A 23,859-nucleotide genomic window follows, 5' to 3' on the forward strand; every position below is an offset into this window, starting at 1 on the left:
TTTAAGAGAACTGGTACCATGGTACGACATGTACGTTTCTCTGGAATCAGATTGAGGAACTCATTTAAACAATGAGATCCTCAAGATGTTGTGTGCAGCACTGCAGGTGGAGCATAAACTGCATTCCAGCTATTGACTATAGGCCTCTGGTATTGTGGAACAGATCAATGATACAATCAAGCCCAGATTGGCAAAAATATGTGCATCTACGTCATGGCCTGATGCTTGGCCCTTGGTTTTGTTGAGCCTTCGAAGCACACCTGACAGGAAGGCAGGTTTTTCACCATATGACATACTCATGGGACGAGCAATGAGATTCCAGCTGTGCCTGCAAATGTACTAGTGAACATTACATATGATACAGTACTCATTTACTGGAAAGGATTGGCTGATGTGGTACGTTCTGTTTCACGACAGGTTGAAGCTGTTATGCAAATCTGCATCAAGAGCAGTGCCACGACTTGTGCCCAGGTGATTGGGTATTCATCAAAAAGCATGTGAGAAAGTCCTGTCTGAAGCCACAGTGGAAAGGCCTGTACCAGGTGATTTTGGTTACAAACGTTACTGTCAAATGCACCAGGGTGCTAAATTGTGTGTATGCTTCGCATACTCAGAAAACAAGAGACCTATATAAAGAAACAGTGTTTTATGAGCCAGAACCCAGACCACCAGTGACTGTACCACCTCTGGTTGTTCAAGTTTCATAAGTTCATGATTCACAACAACAAGAAGGAAAAAAGGGGTGAAGACCTGCAGACAGGTGAAGCGTTCCAATTTTTGGACATCTCACAAAGGCACATTACAGCTCTTAGAGAAGAAGTAGATTTCCAGCTGAAGTGACAATTGACATACTTCCAGAGCAACAAGAAGATCCAGGAGAAGGAACAAGTGCCATATCAAGGCCAGAAAGAACTTTCAATGCTAAATGGTCAAAAGTTTTCAATTAAAAGAATCTGAAATTCAGTATGTCAGTTGGATCAATATCACCCACAATTACTAAAGAAGGCGAGTAAAGTGGTATTGGTAATACAGAAGGAGAAGAACAAGTACTAAGGAGATCCAAAAAGCTAGGAGTACCTAGTCAAAGATATCAGGATCTGAATGGACTTATGTGAGCCAAGTGCTAAACATTCGAATATCAGATCCACTTGATTGGAGCAAATAATCATCCGAACCTCCTTGAAACTGTCGAAAAAGCAAAATTCAGGTGTGATAATTCATTGAATGAACTGTGCAAAATAAAAACTAAGTGGCATATTTAAGGAAAGTGGTGCTGCACCCAGTACAGCACCACTTTTCTTGTGCCCCTTGGCACCCCCCTACCACCACCATGTGTGCCCTGTATTTAAAATACGGGGTGCCATGGCGCTGAGTAGGGAGCAATAGCATCATTATTTTTTACGCTAGTGATGTACTCTTCAGGAGTTTTGGTGCTACTCATGCAGAATACATAAAGACCCATTATAAATAATGGAAGCCCTCTTTTAACGCCAGCTCTGAGCAGGCGTTAAAATTGCTGAAAACATTTCACAATTATTATGTCCCTCATAATGGGGGAAGCCCTCTTGCATACATTATGCTGGGCGCAGGCATAATGTGGTGCAAGGGGTTACAAAGTAGCGCAATGCATGCATTGCGCCACTTTGCAAATTTGGCACAGGAAATACATTTTGGCCATCTAAAGAAACATTAGAGTAAAAAAATGATGCTAATGTGTCTATAGATGGTGCTAAGGGCTCTTAAATATGTCCCTAACTTGCTAAGAAGATAGGGAGAATACCTAGGGCCGAGGCAGCAGTAGAAGAGTAAGGATAGCATTTAAGAAGAACATAGATTAGGTTTAAGGAAGAGACTATACAAATATTGCTGTAAAGAAAGCTGCATGAGACAAAATGAATTACAAAGAAAAATAATTTTAAAAAAATGCCAGCCTTGGTGTTACATTCATCATTTTAAAGATTTGATTTCAGACAAAAATGTGTGTTTTAACCAGAGCTAGATGCAAAGTTATATTAGGCATTATATTTTTACTTAAAGTAGTAGTAGCCATAGCATTATTATTAGTAATACACTTTACACAATAGAAAGAGAAAGGTGTTTCTACTTACACTAACACTACATCTGTGCCTGAGATCAATGAGATTGAGATGAAGGCCCTATTTCTATGTTTTAAGAATGAAGATTATTCAACAAATGTTTTTACTAGATTAGTTCAAGAATATGCACAATCTGTGAATGCTAAGAATTGTTATTAATGTTCGCACTGACCATCCGCAGCGGAAGAGGAGGTGACATACCATCACATTCCTTTATCCTTGCCAATGTTGCTGCTTTGACTCTTGTTGTTGCTGTTGTGCCCCCTGAAAGAAAATATCAAGTCTACTACACGTTAATTTCATCAAGGGCCATTTGTGGGGTTTGTTCTCACTGCAAGTTGACATGAGTCCCAGGGCCCCAAGGGTCATAAAAAGCACAGCTGTTCAAGGCAGATGGTCATTCCACTGGCTAATTGTTAGACAACATTTGGGTTTGCTGTCATCTCTTCCACTTACCATGCATAATCAACTAAAGATTCATTTAGTGTATGCTATTGTGAGTTGAATCTTTTATGGTCTTCTTTGCAGTTTTAGTTTGATTTGTTTTTGTTGTTTTAAGTTTTCTATCTGAATGTCCCAGGTCTGGGCATAACAACAGAGAATTAGTCCTGTACATAGGGGAGAACTATTGCATTTGTTCAATCAGCGGATCAGCAAATGATAAGTCATCTGATTTAGGGAAGGCAAAGAAGCAACCTAAGCATGCACAAGACAACTGCATCCTGGACGAAATAAATGTATTGTGTTAGAAATGGGGTCTTTGGTTCTCAGTCAGGTTACCCCCTGTCCAAGCAAGGACCCTCACTCTAGTCAGGGTAAAAGATAATCACCCTCAGCTAACCCCCGCTTACCCCCTTGGTAGCTTGGCACAAGAAGGTAGGCTTAACTTCAGAGTGCTAGGTGTGAAGTATTTGTACCAACACACACAGTAACTTAATGAAAACAATTCAAAATGACACAACACAGGTTTAGAAAAATAGAAAATATTTATCTAAACAAAACAAGAACAAAATGACAAAACTCCAACATACGCAAGTCAAGTTATTATTTAAAAAGCGAAAGGAGTCTTAAATCTTTGAGAAAACAGGTAAACCACTGTTAGCGCTGAAAAGTACCTGGGTAGCGTCAAAATAACCTACACGGGCAAGTGTTTGTCAAAAAAGCAAGCACTGCGTCGATTTCTCACCTGCAAGCAAGCTCGTGCATCGTTTCTCCTTCTCTGGTCGGGTCGGCGTGCATAGTTTTTCCTCCCCGCAGGGGAGCGATGCGTTGATCCAGGTAGCATTCGGGTCCAGGAAGGCGTTGCATCGTTTTTCCTCACACAGCAAGTTTTTGCGTCGAAAATCCTACTGCATGGTCTCAGCAAAACCTAGCAAGGTGGGTTGCGATGTTAACAGCCTCCATCAGCAAGTGTGAGCATCGTTCTTCCAGCTCCGTGTGTCGATTTTCCAGCCATGATGCCGGTGGAGCATTGATTTTTTCCATGCACAGCAGTCTGTGCGTGGATTTTCAGTCTTGGTCTGCCAGCTTCACCTTCCAAGGCCCATGAACTGGATAGGGCACCACTTGGCAGGGCAGGAGTCTCAGAAGAGAGTCCAGGTGCTGGCAGGAGAAGTCTTTGATGGCCCAGTGACTTCAACAACAGGAGGCAAGCTCAGGACAAGCCCTTGGAGATTTCTTCACAAGCAGGAAGGCACACAATGTCCAGTCTTTGTCCTCTTGCACAGGCAGAAGCAGGAACTGCAGGATAGCACCACAAAGCACAGTCTCAGGCAGCGCAACACTTCTCCTCAGCTCTTCAGCTCTTCTCCAGGCAGAGGTTCCTCTTGGTGTCCAGAAGTGATCTAAAGTCTGTGGTTTTGGGTACCCTTCTTATACCCATTTTGGCCTTTGAAGTAGGCTTACTTCAAAGGAAAGTCTCTCTTGTTTGTGAAATCCTGCCTTTCTCAGGCCAGGCCTCAGACACACACCAGTGGGTTGGAGACTGCATTGTGTGAGGGCAGGCACAGCCCTTTCAGGTGTATGTGACAACTCCCCCCCCTCCTAGCACAGATGGCTCACCAGGAAATGCAGACTACATCCCAGCTCCCTTTGTGTCACTGTCTCAATAGAGGTGCAAACAGCCCAACTGTCAAACTGACCCAGTCAGGGAATCCACGAACAGGCAGAGTCACAGAAATGGTTTAAGCAAGAAAATACCCACTTTCTAAAAGTTGCATTTTAAAACACACAATCTTAAAACCAACTTTCCTAAAAGATGTATTTTAAAATTGTGAGCTCAGAGACCCCAAACACCACATGTCTATCTGCTCCCAAAGGGAATCTATGCTTTAATCATTTGTGAAGGTAGCCCCCATGTTAATCCTATGAGAGAGATAGGCCTTCTAACAGTGAAAACCAAATTTGGCAGTATTTCACTGTCAGGACATATAAAACACATTAGTATATGTCCTACCTTAAACATACGCTGCACCCTGCCCTTGGGGCTACCTAGGGCCTACCTTAAGGGTGTCTTACATGTAAGAAAAGGGAAGGTTTAGGCCTGGCAAGTGGGTACACTTGCCTATTCAAATTGGCAGTTTAGAACTGCACACACAGACACTGCAGTGGCAGGTCTGAGCCATGATTACAGAGCTACTCATGCGGGTGGCACAACCAGGGCTGCAGGCCCACTAGTAGCATTTGATTTACAGGCCCTGGGCACCTCTGGTGCACTATACTAGGGACTTACCAGTAAATCAAAAATGGCAATCATAGAAAGCCAATTGCATACACATTTTGTACAGGAGCACTTGCACATTAGTACTGGACATCAGTGGTAAAGTGCCCAGAGTAACAAAAACAGCAAAACAGAGTCCAGCACACATCAACAACCTGGGAAACAGAGGCAAAACGTTAGGGGAAACCACGCCAAGGATGAAAAGTCTAACATGTTGATTGAAGAGGTAGAAGTTCTCTGAGCCCACAAGGCCAAGGGGAAGAAAACTGGGTAAAGCCTGTAAGAGTGACATTGTTCCTTTTTAGGGTCGAACCTGCATCACATGCGCTTGCCCATGCGTATGGCTTTCGAGACGCTTCAGTAGTTAGTAAAGGGCTCGGATCCCCGTCCATGTCACGTCAGTGTCTTTCATTGATTCGTGGGCTTGCCTTTTAAAACCTGCTTGCTTTCATTAGTGCTTACGTCATGCCTTTTCCGGAGGCTAGCCCTCCTTGAGCGCAGTCACGAAGTACTGAAAACATATGAGGCTCGCTGTTTTCCGTCCGGTTTGTGGACTACTTTTTATCTTTATTCGCAGTGCGATCTCGCTTGGCAGGAGTTGAGCTTTTTGCATAACATCGACCCTGTTACATAGTTAATCGCACTTTTGGCGGTTACGTAGATAATTGCACTTTTGCAATAGGTTTCACTATGAGTCAACTGAAGCAGCGCGATTGCACTCTTTTTTTCCATTTAATGTGGCAAGAAAAATCCGGTTGGGAGTTTAAAACTGCTAATAGCTCTAACTCAGAGAAATGCGAGGGGCCGTAGAGTGGGTGTCCACTTTATTAGAGTCACCACTGCCGGGGACACCCTATGATGAGGGCACCCCATAAGGTGGCCTACTAGCGAGCAGCCAACTGTTGTTAGAGACTGCTGTTATGGAGCGGCCCTGTACTGAGTAAGAGGTATTTGTTCTTTCCTAGGGCAGTGGATTCTTTGCCAAGGTGGAAATTATCACTTTCTTTATGGACTTTTGCTAGTCTCTCTCTGCAAGTCACAGAAAGACATCAGTGTCCTCTAGTTGTGAGTGGAAGAGGACATGAATCGCAGGTTATCTCAGCTGTTGGCGTACCTTCTTCCTTATCTGAAGGGCTAAAAGGTCAGTAACACAAAGATAGGGCTCTTATTTACTATCTTCTTCCTGCAAAGGCGTGCCTGATTTTCTTGATGTTCCTTTATGGCTCGGTTATCCCCAAAGTGAGTGACTCAAGTCTAAGAACGCATTACTGGAGTGGTAGGATTGCCCAGTAAAAGGGTTCATCGGATGGTCCAGATGGGTGCTAATAAAATATTATTTGTGAGACACTTAGTTTTTTTTTGGTCAGACTGCATCTGAGTTGTATTTTTTTTTTACTGTTGGGTTAATTTAAGAGACATCCTTTGCTCTAATAGCGGTACTCTGCATCACCTAGATAAGCAACATTTGTTTTAAATTAATGTATATCTGATGCAGAATCCAGTATTTTATTTTTTTCTCTGAAAAATGAAATTTAGTAAACTAGCATTCTTCATTTACATTTGTGATTTATATGAATCAGTTTAGTTTTGTGGACTAGAGTATTTGCACACAAGACAACTGTTACCCTCTAAGAACTTCCTTTTCTATAGTTTTCGTACTTCACTTAAGCCCTTTCTAAGCATAGGTGCTATAATGCCTCATTTGATGGCATTCAATGTACTGATATATGAATGGTACTCATTCTGGTATCCACAAGTTGGACATTGAAAGTCTTCATTAAACCAGGAAGCATGAGACAAAGTCAACAGTTTAGGATGAGTTACTTATGTACCATAGAGTTTTTGTTTTGGTCACAATGGAGCATTGATGCTACCTACAATATATGTGGTGAGGGGGTAGTTGTGTGCCACACCTGTTCTGTGCTTGCAAGCAAGGCTTACACTGTTGCTGCTTGTACTGTAATTGTTCTATTTATAAGAAAAGGCAACACTTGTGCTTCTTTGTGTATATCAAACCATGAGCTTATGAGGTGGATACTTGAGTTTAAAGGGTGCATCAATTTGTTTTCTACCCTGGGCAGTGTTGATCCAAAGGCCAGCCCTGCCTATGTGCCAGTAGGTGCCATTTGAATGGAATATATGCAAGGCTGATGGACTATGTCACCCACCGCTGTGTTGTGACCCCTGAAAATAAAACTTCTTTTTTTAGTATTATTTTGGATGAAGCTGTTGTGTCCACCCAGGAACTCCACAAGACCTGCTTATGGTGATGTGCTAATCCATTTTAGAGGAGTAGGTCCTATGCCCTTTTGTCAGTGGTAAGAGGCCACACCATGGATACTCTGGTACCGCCTCACATAATATTTTATGGGAGCAACTTCTGCCCCTCCAAGGTGGGATTTTGTGTAATGAGGCCCAACAAGTTAGCATTTCAGAATGTTGACTTTTTCTCATATTAGCAACCAGAGGTAACACGTATTTGTTGGTGGAAGCTGGTCTCAGAACTGAGGTCTGAGTGTTGTTAAGCAGTTTTTAGGGGCTAGCGCAAAGTGCTCCGTCCCTCTTCTAATCTCTCTTTAGGGGGATTTTAACCACGCCAATGTTATGTCAGTCACTTTCATTGGTTTGTGGGCTTGCCTTTTAAAATCCGCTTGTTTTCATTCATGAAAGGCATGCATACGTCATGCCTTTTCTGGTGTTTAGCCCTCCTCAAGATCACTGGTAAACTACTGGAAACTTAGGAGGCTCCATATATTCTGTATGGTTTCTGTACTACTTTTTCTCTTTATTTTGCAGCGTGACGATCGCGCTTGTTTTTTTTAAACATTTAATGTGGCAAGAAAAGTCCGGTTACGAGTTTACAACGCTAATAGCTCTAACTCGAAGTAACGCGAGACCCATTGCATTGAAAATGCTTGTTTAATAAAGTGACCAATGAAAGTCAAATAACTCATATAAGTGGGGTAGTGCACACTGGTGTACCATCACTTCCCATAATCAATCCACCTAGCCCCCCAGCAACACAGTCACTGGCCATCATGGCTAATGTTAGCACGTTTGGCCTTATTTGGCTATTTATCATTAGTTTATAAGGGGACGCGTTGGAGGTTTGGTGGACCTTTTGACTGCGCTTAGAGCAGTTCCCACCATAAACTCAGTTCTGGTACAAATCAAAAACAAAATAAAACAATCAATAACATCAATAATATTGGGTGTCAAACATTTCCACACACCATGAGCCCTTGGCCATGAATAACCACACCTTAATGTAAAAGTTAGAATGTTTATGTCCCTATATTAATAATGCTATATTACATAACTCAAAAACAAATGATAAGCAAATGAAAACAAATACTGGTTGACTGAATCTTCTAAAGAATCTCAATTTACTCAAAGCTTGGATCACTACACCTTCTAAGGTTACAGTACAAATCATTAGCAAGAATAGCTGTGCAATAGAAATGATATACATTTAGATTCAGAAAGAAACAACATCAACTGTTGTTAACATTTAGCAGGCATCAATCAGTGAGTATCTTAACTAACCTTCAGATTAGAACAGCATGTTTGGAATTCATGCAAAACAATTTGGTCAACACAAATTTGGAAAACATCTAATTATGTTCTATCAAAATTAGCGGTTGGTACCTAAAGACAAAAGCAAATACACATAGCAATCAGTAACATCGTCTTATACCTTGCCTCATTATGGTTCAGCAAGCTGTGACTGTCTTTATCTACGGACATCTGTTTGGTCAGCAAAGCATCAGAATTCAGCATTAAGGTTCAAGATAGGAAATGTCTCTTCATGCAGATCTGAAAGAATAATGACTTTCCTCTTGGGACATTTAGGAAAAGTAATGGCCTTTCTCATCTCGGTGCAGTCAGGCTAAGTTGGATTCCCTAAAACTACTTCCCACGTTGCTATTGGTCAAATAATCGTATGGTTATGTTTAGTCCAATGAAAGTAGATCCTCAAATCTAAGAATTTACTAAACCATTGTTCACATGTCGATGAATAGTGCCTCTTCTCCTGTTCCTGTCATTGGACTCGTCAGGTAACAAATTTGTATCAGCGTATACTCCAGTCATTGCAACCATTGTTAACTCCTGGTAACATTGCCTTTACACACACTAAGTTATACAAAGTATCCTTAGCTAGTACAACATATTCTAGCAAGCAGTTCTCATGGGAAAGTATTCTAGCTGCTAACATTTGGTCAATGCAATGGAAAATTACAATTTAATTCACTAAGCAGTCATTTTATAATTCGTCTAAGCAATGCAACTTGACATGAGGATGTGCAACTAGGCCCAAGGCCTCGCTAAATTAACCCCTTCGCTGACAGGCCTTGTCCCCCTCCTGTGCCAGGCCTTTTTTTGGCTCTTTGGGGCAGTTCGCGCTTAGGCCCTCATAACTTTTTGTCCACATAAACTAGCCAAGCCAAATTTGTGTCCTTTTTTCCAACATCCTAGGGATTCTAGAGGTACCCAGACTTTGTGGGTTCCCCTGAAGGAGGCCAAGAAATTAGTCAAAATACAGTGAAAATTTCATTTTTTTTTTAAAATGGGAAAAAGTGGCTGCAGAAGAAGGCTTGTGGTTTTTCCCCTGAAAATGGCATCAACAAAGGGTTTGTGGTGCTAAAATCACCAGCTTCCCAGCTTTCAGGAACAGGCAGACTTGAATCAGGAAACACAATTTTTCAACACAAATTTGGCATTTTACTGGGACATACCCCATTTTTATGATTTTTTTGTGCTTTCAGCCTCCTTCCAGTCAGTGACTGAAATGGGCATGAAACGAATGCTGGATCCCAGAAACCTAAACATTTCTGAAAAGCAGACAAAATTCTGAATTCAGCAAGGGTTCATTTGTGTAGATCCTACAAGGGTTTCCTACAGAAAATAACAACTGAAAAAGAAAAATATTGAAATTGAGGTGAACAAAACAGCAATTTTTCTCTACGTTTTACTCTGTAACTTTTTCCTGCAATGTCAGATTTTTGAAAGCAATATACCGTTACATCTGCTCTTCTGGTTGCAGGGGTATATAGCGCTTGTAGGTTCATCAAGAACCCTAGGTATCCAGAGCCAATAAATGAGCTGCACCCTGCAGTGCGTTTTCATTCTAGACCGGGTATACAGCAATTCATTTGCTGAAATATAAAGAGTGTAAAATAGCTATCAAGAAAACCTTTGTATTTCCAAAATGGGCACAATATAAGGTGTTGAGGAGCAGTGGTTATTTGCACATCTCTGAATTCCGGGGTGTCCATACTAGCATGTGAATTACAGGGCATTTCTCAAATACACACTCTCTTATATTTGGAAGGAAAAAATGTAGGGAAAGACAAGGGGCAATAACACTTGTTTTGCTATTCATTGTTCCCCCAAGTCTCCCGATAAAAATTATACCTCACTTGTGTGGGTATGCCTAGCGCTCGCGACAGGAAATTCCCCAAAACACAACGTGGACCCATCACATTTTTTTAAAGAAAACAGAGGTGTTTTTTGCAAAGTGCCTACCTGTAGATTTTGGCCTCTAGCTCAGCCCGCACCTAGGGAAACCTACCAAACCTGTGAATTTTTTAAAACTAGAGACCTAGGGGAATCCAAGATAGGGGGACTTGTGGGGCTCTGACCAGGTTCTGTTACCCAGAATCCTTTGCAAACCTCAACATTTGGCTGAAAAAACACATTTTCCTCACATTTTGGTGACAGAAAGTTCTGGAATCTGAGAGGAGCCATAAATTTCCTTCCACCCAGCGTTCCCCCAAGTCTCCCGATAAAAATGATTCCTCACTTGTGTGGGTAGGCCTAGCGCCCGTGACAGGAATGCCCCAAAACACAACGTGGACACATCACATTTTTTTAAAGAAAACAGAGGTGTTTTTTGCAAAGTGCCTACCTGTAGTTTTGGCCTCTAGCTCAGCCGGCACCTAGGGAAACCTAACAAACCTGTGCATTTTTGAAAACTAGAGACAAAGGGGAATCCAAGATGGGGTGACTTGTGGGGCTCTGACCAGGTTCTGTTACCCAGAATCCTTTGCAAACCTCAAAATTTGGCCAAAAAAACACGTTTTCCTCACATTTCGGTGACAGAAAGTTCTGGAATCTGAGAGGAGCCACAAATTTCCTTCTACCCAGCATTCCCCCAAGTCTCCCAATGAAAATGATACTTCACTTGTGTGGGTAGGCCTGGCGCCCGCGACAGGAAATGCCCCAAAACATAACTTGGACACATCACATTTTTTCACAGAAAACACAGGTGTTTTTTGCAAAGTGCCTACCTGTGGATTTTGGCCTCTAGCTCAGCCGGCCCCAGGGGGGGACAGAAATGGCCTAAAATAAATTTGAACCCCCACCCTCCCAACCCCTCCCCGGGAGCGACCATTGCCTACGGGGTCACTCCCCTTGCGTGACATTGGCACAAAAAAAAAACCCCGGTGACTAGTGGTTTCTGCTCCCTTGGGGGCAGATTGACCGAAAGTCGGCCAATCTGCCAAATGGTCTAAATACAATTTGCCCCCCAGGGGAGCGACCCTTGCCTAATGGGTTGCTCCCCATCTCTAAAAAAACAAACAAACAAAAACACAAAAATAACATTTGCCCTGGTGCCTAGAGGTTTCTGCCCCCAGGTGGGCAGAAATGGGCTAAAATAAATTTGCCCCCCCAACCTCCCGCCTGGGAGCGACCCTTGCCTACGGGGTCGCTCCCCTTGTGTGACATTGGCGCAAAAAAAAATCCCCGGTGCCTAGTGGTTTCTGCCCCCTGGGGGGCAGATTGACCTAAAATCGGCCGATCTGCCCCCAAGGGGGGCAGAAATGGTCTAAATACAATTTGCCCCCCAGGGGAGCGACCCTTGCCTAATGGGTCGCTCCCCATCTCTTAAAAAACAAGCAAACAAACAAAAAACACACAAAAAAAAATTGCCCTGGCACCAAGAGGTTTCTGACCCCACCGGGGGCAGATCGGCCTAATAACAATAGGCCGATCTGCCCTGGGGGGGCAGAAATGGCCTAAAATAAATTTGCCCCCCACCAAACCCCTCCCGGGAGCAACCCTTGCCTACAGGGTCGCTCCCCCTGCGTGACATTGGCACCAAAAACAAAAATCCCTGGTGCCTAGTGGTTTCTGCCCCCTTGGGAGAAGATTGACCTAAAATTGGCCGGGGCAGAAATGGTCTAAATACAATTTACCCCCCAGGGGAGCGACCCTTGCCTAATAGGTCTCTCCCCACCTCTGAAAAAACAAACAAACAAAAAAAAAACAACACACAAAAAAAAAATTGCCCTGGCGCCTAGAGGTTTCTGCCCCCCCTGGGGGCAGATCGGCCTAATAACAATAGGCCGATCTGCCCTCAGGGGGGGCAGAAATGGCCTAAAATAAATTTGCCCCTCCACCCCCCCCCATATCCCTGCGGGAGCGACCCTTGCCTACGGGGTCGCTCCCCCTGTGTGACATTGGCACCAAAAAAAAAATCCCCGGTGCCTAGTGGGCAGATTGACCTAAAATCGGCCAATCTGCCCCCAAGGGGGGCAGAAATGGTCTAAATACAATTTGCCCCCCAGGGGAGCGACCCTTGCCCAAGGGGTCGCGCCCTTATGTCAGTTTCATAAAAAAAAAGAAAATCCCTGGTGTCTAGTGGGCATTTCAAAAGCCGGATTGCAAGCAATCCGGCTTTTGAAACGCTCAGAGAGACTTCAAAGGAAAGGAAATTCCTTTCCTTCCCTTTGAAGCCTCTCTGGGCCTCCCCAACGGGATCGAAAGACAAATGCTTTGCATTTGTCTTTCGATGCGATGGGAGGAGGCCCTCTGTGGTTGTCAGCGCCGATGCGCGCTGACGTCACGGGGGTGGGAGGCTCGGGGTGGAAGGGGAAGGGATTCCCCTACCATCCCTGCCTTAGCACATGGGGGGAGCGCTAGCGCTCCCCCCAGTTCTCGGGTGCAGGGCGAGGTGATCTCGCCCAAGGCACCCGGGAACCGGTGCCTTTGACAAGATCACCTTGTCCAGGGCACCGTAGGGGTTAAGGCCTATGATTAATAAAGCAAATACATAATACATAACCATTAATATGACATACTACTACATTGATCCAAACATGAGCTCAACATTTTACATTAATAAGCTGTTAATAAGTACACTTTGTGATTATTGATGGTCACTCAAATAGGCACATTTTCAAACTTATGTATTAATTTTCCATGTTAACTCATTTTCTATGCATATTTAACATTCAGAATACATGAATATTCAGTAGTTAAAATTCACACTAGCGCAACGCCTATAGTAGCCATTGAATGCCACAATAGATATCAAATTATAGGGAATATTGAGGAATTGTCTGATCACAGCCAGTTACCCAAAAATCCTATGTGCATCCCCAGGGCAGTGAATGCTGACATAAATCTAAGTGAAGAATAAATGTAGAACTAAAAAAAGAGATAACCAATTTGAAAGATTGCATTGGTAGGTTATCAACAGTGCTTTGTAACTAACTGGACAATCTAGCCGGCTTGTTATCCAACATAAATTATATCTCTAGCTAGTCTAAGGAGAGACAGGGTCTTATGTGCCATAGCTTAGAGAATTGTCAATAGGCCTTTGATAATCCAGCACCCAGGTCTTCTAACACCAATGCATCCGTCAGGGCTAGACTGCCTAGTGCTAATGATACACCTCCGCTGTACATGGTGTGCAACCCTAAGGTTTCTTTGAAACATGATTATAGGTCTATCTAATTCCACAGAGGAACAGGAGCTCCTGTCCTTCACCCTATAAAAAAGGGGTTTCCGTTAGTTCAAAGGATCAAAAATTAAAGTATCCAAGGGTCACAACAAAACATTATGATATATTTAGGACTAACATCCCAAAACTTTTTATCAGACAGCAGGGAATCTCAGGAATCCATTATCAATAAATCTATCCATTGGCTCAGGAACATTAGAGGCTGATGATCTATCATCAGGCAGGACATACTAGATGCCTCCCAATTTGGTGATAAATGCTCAACACTGGATAATATTGGCCTAAGGTTAACTAATATTGATAATCTTGAAGGTCTAATAGCGTTAGAACAGAGGTTTAGGCCTACTACAGGTATCTAATTAAGGGTTAAGGCAAATGATCCATCCCTGATACCTGCTCATAAAAATGTTTGCCCTCCTAAATTATTAACATCTCAAATGACAACCTTCCTTCCTGTAGCCCATCCAGTAAACCTGTCAGAAATAGATTAAAATCCAAGGCAAAAGCAGTCCAGTAGTTAGGCTGTACATTAGAGGCTGATGATCAATCATCAGGCAGGACATACTAGATGCCTCCCAATTTGGTGATAAATGCTCAACACTGGATAATATTGGCCTAAGGTTAACTAATATTGATAATCTTGAAGGTCTAATAGCGTTAGAACAGAGGTTTAGGCCTACTACAGGTATCTAATTAAAGGTTAAGGCAAATGATCCATCCCTGATACCTGCTCATAAAAATGTTTGCCCTCCTAAATTATTAACATCTCAAATGACAACCTTCCTTCCTGTAGCCCATCCAGTAAACCTGTCAGAAATAGATTAAAATCCAAGGCAAAAGCAGTCCAGTAGTTAGGCTGTACAAAACCACAATAGCCGATAACACTTACCTGACCACAGTCAGGGATGAAATCTATGATGCAGAGGATAAAATCCACCATCTATAATAGTTCTTCAACTCTCTGAAGTAGAAATGAAACTGTGTAGCCTTATGCCATTGTGTCACAATGGAGTGTATTCAACTATAGGTGGGACTCTACTATTATTGTCCTGGGGTGTTGCAGGGCTGAGGGCTAAGTTCTCAGACCTTAAATGGAGCGTTTTTATAGATAAACACCACATTGTCCTGCTTCCTGCTTCAAGAGATATGGACAACTGAACCGGTTTTTAGGCCAGGGTCTATTACATTCTTTACAAATGCAGCACCATCAGTTGTGGGTAGAGCATCAGGTAGCCTGCTGATTTGGCTGAGAACAGAGCTATCCACTAAAACAAAGAGAATCCCAACTGAATGCAGATATCTACTGGGCATAATCATCTCGAACAGACAGTGGTTCCCAGGCAGGGCACATTGCCATATTAATATCTACCTATACAATAGACCAACTAACTGACATGCTCAACCAGTTAGACCACAGATGTTTTAAAATAATTGCAGGGGACTGTAATTCTCGAATGTCAACAGATTCCTCTGGCCTGGGGCTGACTGACTCACTGTCATCTTCCCCTGTTAATGACTTTGAGATCAAGTCCTCTAGGGTGGCAGGCCAAATTACTGATATGTTAGTGGCACATGGGATGAAGATTTTAAGTGAACTTCACTTTGGCTGATTTCCCACGCCCCACTTTTAAAAGGACCTTTGCACAGGTTAGGTGGAACTTGGGTGTAAACCTGACTGACAGGATATCTACTAATCGTGGAGTAAGACAAGGGTGTGTGCTTGCCCCCATGTTGTTCAACTTATATATCAATAGAGCATTAAAGTGGTTGGCAAACTTTACCCATGATGCGCCACATTCTGTAGACATTAGTACCCCAGTTCTCATGTTTGCAGACAACATCCTCTTACTCTCACAAACCCCTACATTGAATTCCCATTGATCTTTTAGAGGCAGACTGTTGGTTGGGGGGAGTACCCATTGAACAAGTGAAATGCTTTGATTTATGGGGGTAAGATTGACTCATAATCTGTCTAGGGACCCGCATAGGTAAAAACAGAGCTATCATGTGGCAAAGAGTATCGGCCACAACTAGGAAATATAAGGTCACTACCAGTGAACCGGTATCACCAGCTCTTGAGATTTACAGGACAACTACGCTGACAGGGGTCTCATAAGGGGCGGAAGTCTGGGGCTGTACTAATGTGTCCTCACTTACCCAAATTGTAAATAAATGTATTCGGCCCCAAAGATTTTCCCTTATTCCATTACGCCTTGTCCTGGCTCTAAATAACATTGTTCGTGTGGTGCTACTAAAACCTCTACTTTATTGGGTGTGGCTATAAATGACTCCGAAACTAGCATCCTATAGAGAGGGCCTAGCATATTTAGTTAGTGTTGACAAAAGTAAAAGCACTCCATGTCTCAAGCAGATAAAATATATGCTCAAAAAGTGGAGGGCATGATTGAAAAAGGTTTCCAACATAAATGCACCCATAGCTCTCAGCAATATTTAGACAGGGTTTGGACACCACAAGCTAAAAGCCTGTATATAAATTTAGGGTTGGTTGTTTACCTGTAAGATCGTTCAGAAGTAAATGGGATAAAACAAGGCTTTCACTATCCCAATGCCCTTTGTGCCCCTTGTCTCAGGAAACAGAGGAACATTTCCTCTTCTGCCCAGGCTATGGCTTGCAACAAAAAAGGTGGATTGTTGCACTCTGTAAACCGAAGGGCACAGTCCATTTTTGGGAAGCCCACAGACCCTTTAAATATGATACAAAGGAACAAATTGGGTTCGCTGTTTTGGGGTTTCTCTTTTGGGCATGGAGAATAAGATTAAGTAAGGTGCCCAGTTAGATTTAAAGGTATTATTTGGGACCATGATATTTTGTATCTGTGCGCTACAACTTCCATCATATGATTGTACTGTAGTGTCCTTGTTGCTGCTTAAATATCCACTTTCATGTTAGCTTTTTAATAACATTTTAATAATTCTGCGTGACAGGATGTTTTATCTTATTTATGTATGCACTACTTTCATGGTTTTTATAAGCCGAAATAAAGTGTTATTGACATTAAGAAAATAAATGATCCAAAACATAGACTAAGTAACAGATGCAAAGGGACAATATGTGTTTTTAGAAGAATATTACAGAAAAAGACATGCAGGAAACAGTAACTGTGAACATACATGTGAATTATCAGGCAGAACTTGGCAGATTTTACAGAGTGACAATCCAGCAAGTCCAGTCCCTGCAGTGTATTTTATCTGTGGACAGGGCTCATACTTCAAACTACCTGCTTTCTGCGGGGGTATTTGCTACTTAGGCTTATTGTTTGTGTAAATGTATCATGAAAATAGTTTACAAGATTTAACAATGACTGTTGGACACAGATGCACAAGTCGTTTGAATGATCACATTTAGTAGGGGACATCTTCGGTGCTATTATTCCAGCTGTGGGAGTGAGTCTGAATGATGAGAAAATCCAAAAGCTTTCAACAGTAGCAGATAGACTTGCAACTAGTACATCTAGAGCTTTGCTAGTCAGCAATACATAACTAGTAGCAGTTAGATCAATGGTTCTGCATAATAGATATGCTTTAGACATTGTAGTCGCTGGAAGGGGTGGAGTTTGTAAGATTTTAAAGACAGAAAATTGTTGCACATATCTTCCGGATGACAGTAAGAAGATAAAATAGTATGCACAAAACATTTCAGATATAAAACTTGACCTGGATTCTTTAGAAACCACTAGCACAGTGAAAATCTTCACAAAGGACTTTCTGCAATAGGCAATTGGATAGAAACTGCTGGAGGAGAAATGCTCAAAGTAATAATAGTACCTGTTTTAACTATAGTTGTCTGCTTACTTACCACATTAGGGGCCAGATTTATTGAAAAGTGGCGCAGCCTGATGCTGCGCCAAAATTGGCTGTGCTGCGTCACTTTAAAAATGCAGGGATGCGCCATATTTAAGTGAATATGGCACACCCCTGAGTTTCCCCCTGCGCTGGCGCTAAATTTAGCTGCCAGCGCCAACGCAGGCATCCTTGCACCATCGTGCAAGGATGTCTGTGTTGAGGGGTGTGATTGTTTATGTGCGGGAAGGTGTCCCTCACTGCACATAAACAACCACTAATGGCGCTTTAGCACTTCTGTGTGTGCTGCACAATGCAGCACACACAGAAGTGCCAATACGTCATGTCCAAATGATAATTTATGTGCAGGAAGGGACACCTTCCCGCACATAAACAATCATTTCTGGCATTTTGCTTTTTCTATGCGTGCAGCAGAATGCAGCACGCATAGAAAATGCAAAAAACGAGGAGGAAGAAAAGTATTCCTCCTCGTGGTGTTAGATTTTGGCCCTGCCTCAGGTTTACGTGATTTCATAAATCTGAGTCAGTGTCAAATTGCAATGGGTGTTGCTGTGGCACAGCAACACTCATTGCACGCCCATTCCATGCACAGTGCTGCGTGGGAAAGGGCCGTATTTACAGGGTGGCATTAAGCCACAAAAGTGGCTTAACGCCACCTTGTAAATACGGCGCTGTACTTAGCGCCACAGGAGCATCACAAAAAGTGATGCTTCTGTTGCGCTAGGGCCGTATAAATACAGCGATAGGTGTCTATAACGCCCTTAAAGTATTATTGCAGAAAAAAAGAACAGAGACAGAAATAAACAGATTAAAAAGACTTAGGCCCTCATTATGACATTGACGGTAAGTCCCACTTACCGCCAAGCTGACTGCCGCCAACATACTGCCAGCGTGGCGGATTAGTGCTCCCCATATTATGACACACACATAGTAATCCATCACTACACAGCTACACACACAAGTTCGCCAGCCCAAAGGTCAGTGATAAACTGGCGGTACCCCGTTACACCAACAGAACTACGCCCACAGCATTATGACCCACGACTCACCGCAGCGGACATTCAATGGCGCTAAACCATTGGCGGTACATACCGCTGCGCTCAAAATGCACATACTCAAACAAAACAACACTACATTGGACAATTCAAACTACACACACCTGACACACATACACGCACCACAACCACACCACTATAAAATACACACACACTACCCACAACCCTTTACGACTAAAACAAATTCCCAACTGAGAGAGATAGACCAAGAGCACCCACAGAACCAGACCCACATAACACCATCACCATACACCATCCATGCACCTTACAGCACACACCCCAACCCATCACCCCACACACCCTCAAACACACCACTCACACTACACCCATGGCACCACAAAGACACCCCAGATTCTCAGAGGAGGAGCTAAGGGTCATGGTGGAGGAAATCATCTGGGTAGAGCCACAGCTATTTGGATCAGAGGTGCAGCAGACATCCATTGCTAGGAAGATGGAGCTATGGTGGAGAATCGTGGACAGGGTCAACGCTGTGGGACAGCAGCCAAGAACAAGGGATGACATCAGGAAGAGGTGGAATGACCTACGGGGGAAGGTGCGTTCTGTGGTAGCAAGACACCAAATAGCAGTACAGAGGACTGGCAGTGGACCCCCACCTCCTCCCCCACAACTAACTACATGGGAGGAGCAAGTCTTGGCATTCATGCATCCTGAGGGCCTGGCAGGAGTAGCAGGAGGACTGGGATCTGGTAAGTCAAATCTTTATTACTATACATCCCCTACCTGCATGCCATCACATACCCCCACCCCTACCCTCACCCCCTTCACTCCACCACAGAGGCACAGGACAACAGGGAAGCTGGGAGGACTGCTGTGCGAATGGGGTAGGACAGGCCCAGGGAATCAACTCTCCAGGAGGCACTTGCAGGGATCCTGGGAGCATACCACCATTCCCAGGAGACAATGGGCCAGATACTGGACAAGTTGCAGGAGACCCAGCGGCTGCAGGAGGGACAGTACATGGGGATCAGGGAGGACCTGAAGGACATCAACACCACCCTGATCACTATTGCAGGGGTGCTGGCAGACATGGACAACACCATGAGGGAGGCAGTGGCACACCACCGGGCCCCTGACACTAGCCACACAATGAACAGCCCTCCACCTCTGCGGCCGATAGTGGACAGGAGGCCCCACCACTGACACAACAGGCCACCAGCACCCCTCCCCCTGCAGAAGGAGAACCACCCACAAATGGTCCCTGCGATCCAGGCAGAAGCCAGAGAACATTACCAAGACCCCCACCAGGAAATAGGACTCTCCTGATTGTGACCCTTGTGTCCTACTCTTTCACCCTGTCCACCTTGAACTGCCATTGCTCCACTTCAAATGCCCCCTTGGACAATGTACCTGTGATACAAATAGACTGGACTCTATCCTGGATTTTCATCCACCATCACCCCAGCATATTGCACATACCCCTCTACTTACTGGCACTCAAATAAGCACCATTTAAAAACATACAAGTATGGAGTCTGGCAAATGATTGAACTATGTATTCGTTTAACAAGCTTTAAACACTGCAATACAACTGTACATGAATTTATACACAGGAAATGACCCTTAGTAGGCTGCAGTCAACACACCAGGAGCCAGAGTGGGGCACAAATATCTGAAAATAGCGATGCCAAAGGGTACAGTAACTGGCCATAGAATTGGGAGAATCTGCGTGCCATGTACAATGTCAAACACAAAACTTTCAATGTAAAATGAAGTTACAGTGTCTTACCTGTGTGTCACTGGAAGTACTGTTGTATTATTGCTGTTCTGTTGTCCTCATCTTCATCCTCTGCCTCCTCATCTTCACTGTCCCCAGGGTCCACAGCTGCCACACGTCCATCTCCAGCCTCATCCTCCTGCAGAAAAGGCACCTGGTGTCTCAAGGCAAGGTTATGTAACATGCAGCATGCCACGATGATCTGGCAGACCTTCTTGGGTGAGTAGTACAGGGATCTACCAGTTAGATGGAGGCAACATAACCTGGCCTTCAGGAGGCCAAAGGTCCTCTCGATAATCCTTCTTGTCCGTCCATGTGCCTTATTGTAACGTTCCTCTGCGCTTGTCCTGGCATTCCTCACTGGGGTCAGTAGCCATGAAAGGTTGGGGTAACCAGATTCACCTGCAAATATTGAGGGACACCTGTTAGACACATACTAACCCTTAGGGCCCACACCATACCCATACACCAACATCCACTGGGTGAGAACCAGGGCTCACCTATTAGCCACACCCGGTGCCTCTGGAGTTGAGCCATCACATTTGGGATGCTGCTATTCCACAGGATAAAGGCATCATGCACAGACCCAGGATACTTTGCATTGACATGGGGGATGTACTGGTTCGCCAGGCACACTATCTGCACATTCATGGAATGAAGGCTCTTTCAGTTTCTGAAAACCTCTTCATTTCTCTGGGAGGGGACAAATGCAATATGTGTACCATCAATAGCCCCAATTTTGTTAGGGATATTTCCTTATGCATAGAAGTCAGCTTTCACTGTGGCCAAATTCTCCACCTGGGGGAAGACGATGTAGCTGCGCATGTGTTTAATCAGGGCAGACAACACTCTGGTCAGCACTATTGAGAACATTCCTGCTGCCAAGCCTACTGTCACTTGGAAGGAGCCAGTTGGCAAGAAATGGAGCACAGATAGGACTTGCACAAGAGAGGGGATCCCGGTGGGGTGAAGGATAGCAGATATCAGGTCAGGCTCCAATTGGGCACACAGCTCTGTGATTGTGTCCCTGTCCAGTCTACGGATGAGGATAATGTGCCTGTCCTCCATTGTTGCCAAGTCCACCAGGGGTCTGTACACGGGGGGATGTCTCCATCTCCTATTCATCCACAGCGGTTGTAATCTAGGGGGCAAAACGGGGAGCAGCTGGTCAGTATTCCATATTTCCAAACACTACACTGCATGTTGTGACTGTAACACAATATTGTTGGATAGGCCCAAATGGTGCTTATGTGTACTGCGACGCAGCTAGGGGCCATGGCCTGCCCCCCTTGAAATGGTGTCCACCTGTCCTGTGTGGATGGACATGTGGAAATGAGATAATTCTGCTGACGTTGTGCACCTTTGAGGGAGGCGGTCGAGTACCGCCGTGCAACTCCTCATTGGTTGTCACTGGGCCCTATTCGTTACAGTGGCCAATGGTGATATACGCCGGCGGTGACGGTATGCACCGCCGCGGACGTGACCGCCATTTTATATCTGTTCCCCCACTTGCTACCTGACCTTCAACATGAGAGGACCTACACTGTAAGTGCTGCTGTGACCTGTGTCTGGAACCGTACATGGCTCATGTCACTGGGGAAAGGGTCCCTGACCAGACCAACAGGTGAGTACACTGTGAGCACAATGTATGGGGCATGAATGCATGGAGTGCTGTGTGTGAGGGCCTCGTGTAAGGGGGGGTTGGTGGAAGGGTCCTGGGCAGCGTGCTGCGTGTATGGTGGGCAATGTCTGTGCGTAAGGGGATGTGAGGGCTATGGTGGGATAAGAGTCTAACAGGCTGGACGGTCTGACTGATACCTTTTTCTATGTGTATTTTTCCGCAGGTCAGCGCCCAACAGAAAAAGGGTATATGGTATGCCATCGCCAAGGACGTGCGGACCCAGGGGGTCTACGGCAGGTGGAGCACCCACTGTTGCAAACGGTGGGAAGACCTGAGGAGCTGGGCAAGTAAGATGGCGGATGCCTAGCTGTGGATGGTCTCCCAATGAGGAAGGGGTGTCCATCGAACCCTGAACCCCCTGATGGCCTGCATACTGGCGGTGGCCTATCCGGAGCTGGATGGGTGCTTGAGGGCATCACAGCAGCCACAAGGGGGTGAGTACAGTTTCCCACTATACTACTTGCACATGGTGGGGTGGTCTCCGGGTGGGGGATGCGGGCCTGTGGGTGACCCTAGGCCAGGCCGGACATTGCAGGTAGGTCCCATGTTGGGCAGGGTATGATTTAAACCACCTCCAACCAAGCTGGTAGGCATCCACTACTGGGCAGGGGGCTGTGAGTCTCAGGTCTGCTGCTATTGGCGTTAGGTATTCCTGTCCATGGCCTGGTGACTAGCTTTGTGAGTGGTAGTGCATTGCCTAGTGCGTAGGGCTGTTCCCTGTGTGTGTGTGTGTTATGTACGCCAACTGTGGTGTTGGAGCAGCCATTTACCAAGTGTATCCTTTGTCTCTTCCTCACCCTTTTTGTTTTTTTATCACCCTGTCCTTCTGTGCATTAGCATCATCTGGCGGAGGAGCAGAGGCACCGCAATGGAGGGAGCTGCATCCCACATGGCCCTGGAGGCCGAATCCACCGACGATGAGGGCACCAGTGGGATAGAGGGCGAGGGGAGTACCACGGCAGAGACAGAAGGGGACAGTTCGGACAGTGATACCTTCTTCGATGGAAGCTCCCTGGTTGTGGCGGAGACCTCTGTGCCCACCCCAACTATAGGTACAGCCGCCACCCCGTACCAGCACTGCCCTCCCAGCAGCCCCTCAGCGTGTTTCCTGTGCCCACTCACCCAGTAGGGTGGGCATCTCCTTCGCCCCAGGCACCTCAGGCCCTACCCCAGTTAGCCCTGCTGCCCTGAGTGAGTAGGCCACTGACCTCCTGCGATCCATCTCTGTTGGGCAGTCAACCATTGTGAATGCCATCCAGGGGCTGGCAGCCCATTTGCAACAAACAAATGCATTCCTGGAGGGCATTCACTCTGGCATGGCGGCCCAACAGAGATCAATCCAGGCTCTGGTCTCCTCTCTGATGGCAGCCATTGTCCCTGTTACTAACCTCCCCCCTCCAACTTCCTCTACCCAGTCCCATTCCCCTCAACCCCAACCTATCCCAAGCACACAGGCAGACCAGCATGCACAAAAGAAAACGCACAGGAGTGGCTCAGGCAAACACAAGCACCACACATCGTCCCATAGGCACTCACACAAATGCCATCCAGGTGCAGACATACCAACATCCACTGCCTCCAATGTGGCCCCCTCCTCCTCGTCCTCCAGCTCCCTCCCTCCCAGTAGCATTTACACTTACATCTGCATGCACTATATCCTCATCCACTACTCCATCACCAGCACGCCTGTCACTACACACCCCTCACTGGCAGTCACCACCCCCACATCTATGCACACGTCCCCTGTGTCCTCTCCCACTGTGTCTGTGCCCCCTCCTCCCAAAGTACACAAACGCAAGCACCCAGACACCCAACAGCCACCCACCTCACAACAGCATCCAGCCCAAGCACCTGCACCCAAACACAGCAGACAGACACCTCCTACAACCACTTCCTCTTCCACCACTCCCAAACCTTCACCCTCTTCCCACCCCAATGTCCCTAAGAAGTTTTTCCTCTCCACGTTGACCTCTTCTCTACCCCTCCACCCCGTCCTTCACGA

The sequence above is a fragment of the Pleurodeles waltl genome, chromosome 1_1 (genome assembly GCF_031143425.1).
Source record: "Pleurodeles waltl isolate 20211129_DDA chromosome 1_1, aPleWal1.hap1.20221129, whole genome shotgun sequence".
NCBI classification, from domain to species: domain Eukaryota; kingdom Metazoa; phylum Chordata; class Amphibia; order Caudata; family Salamandridae; genus Pleurodeles; species Pleurodeles waltl.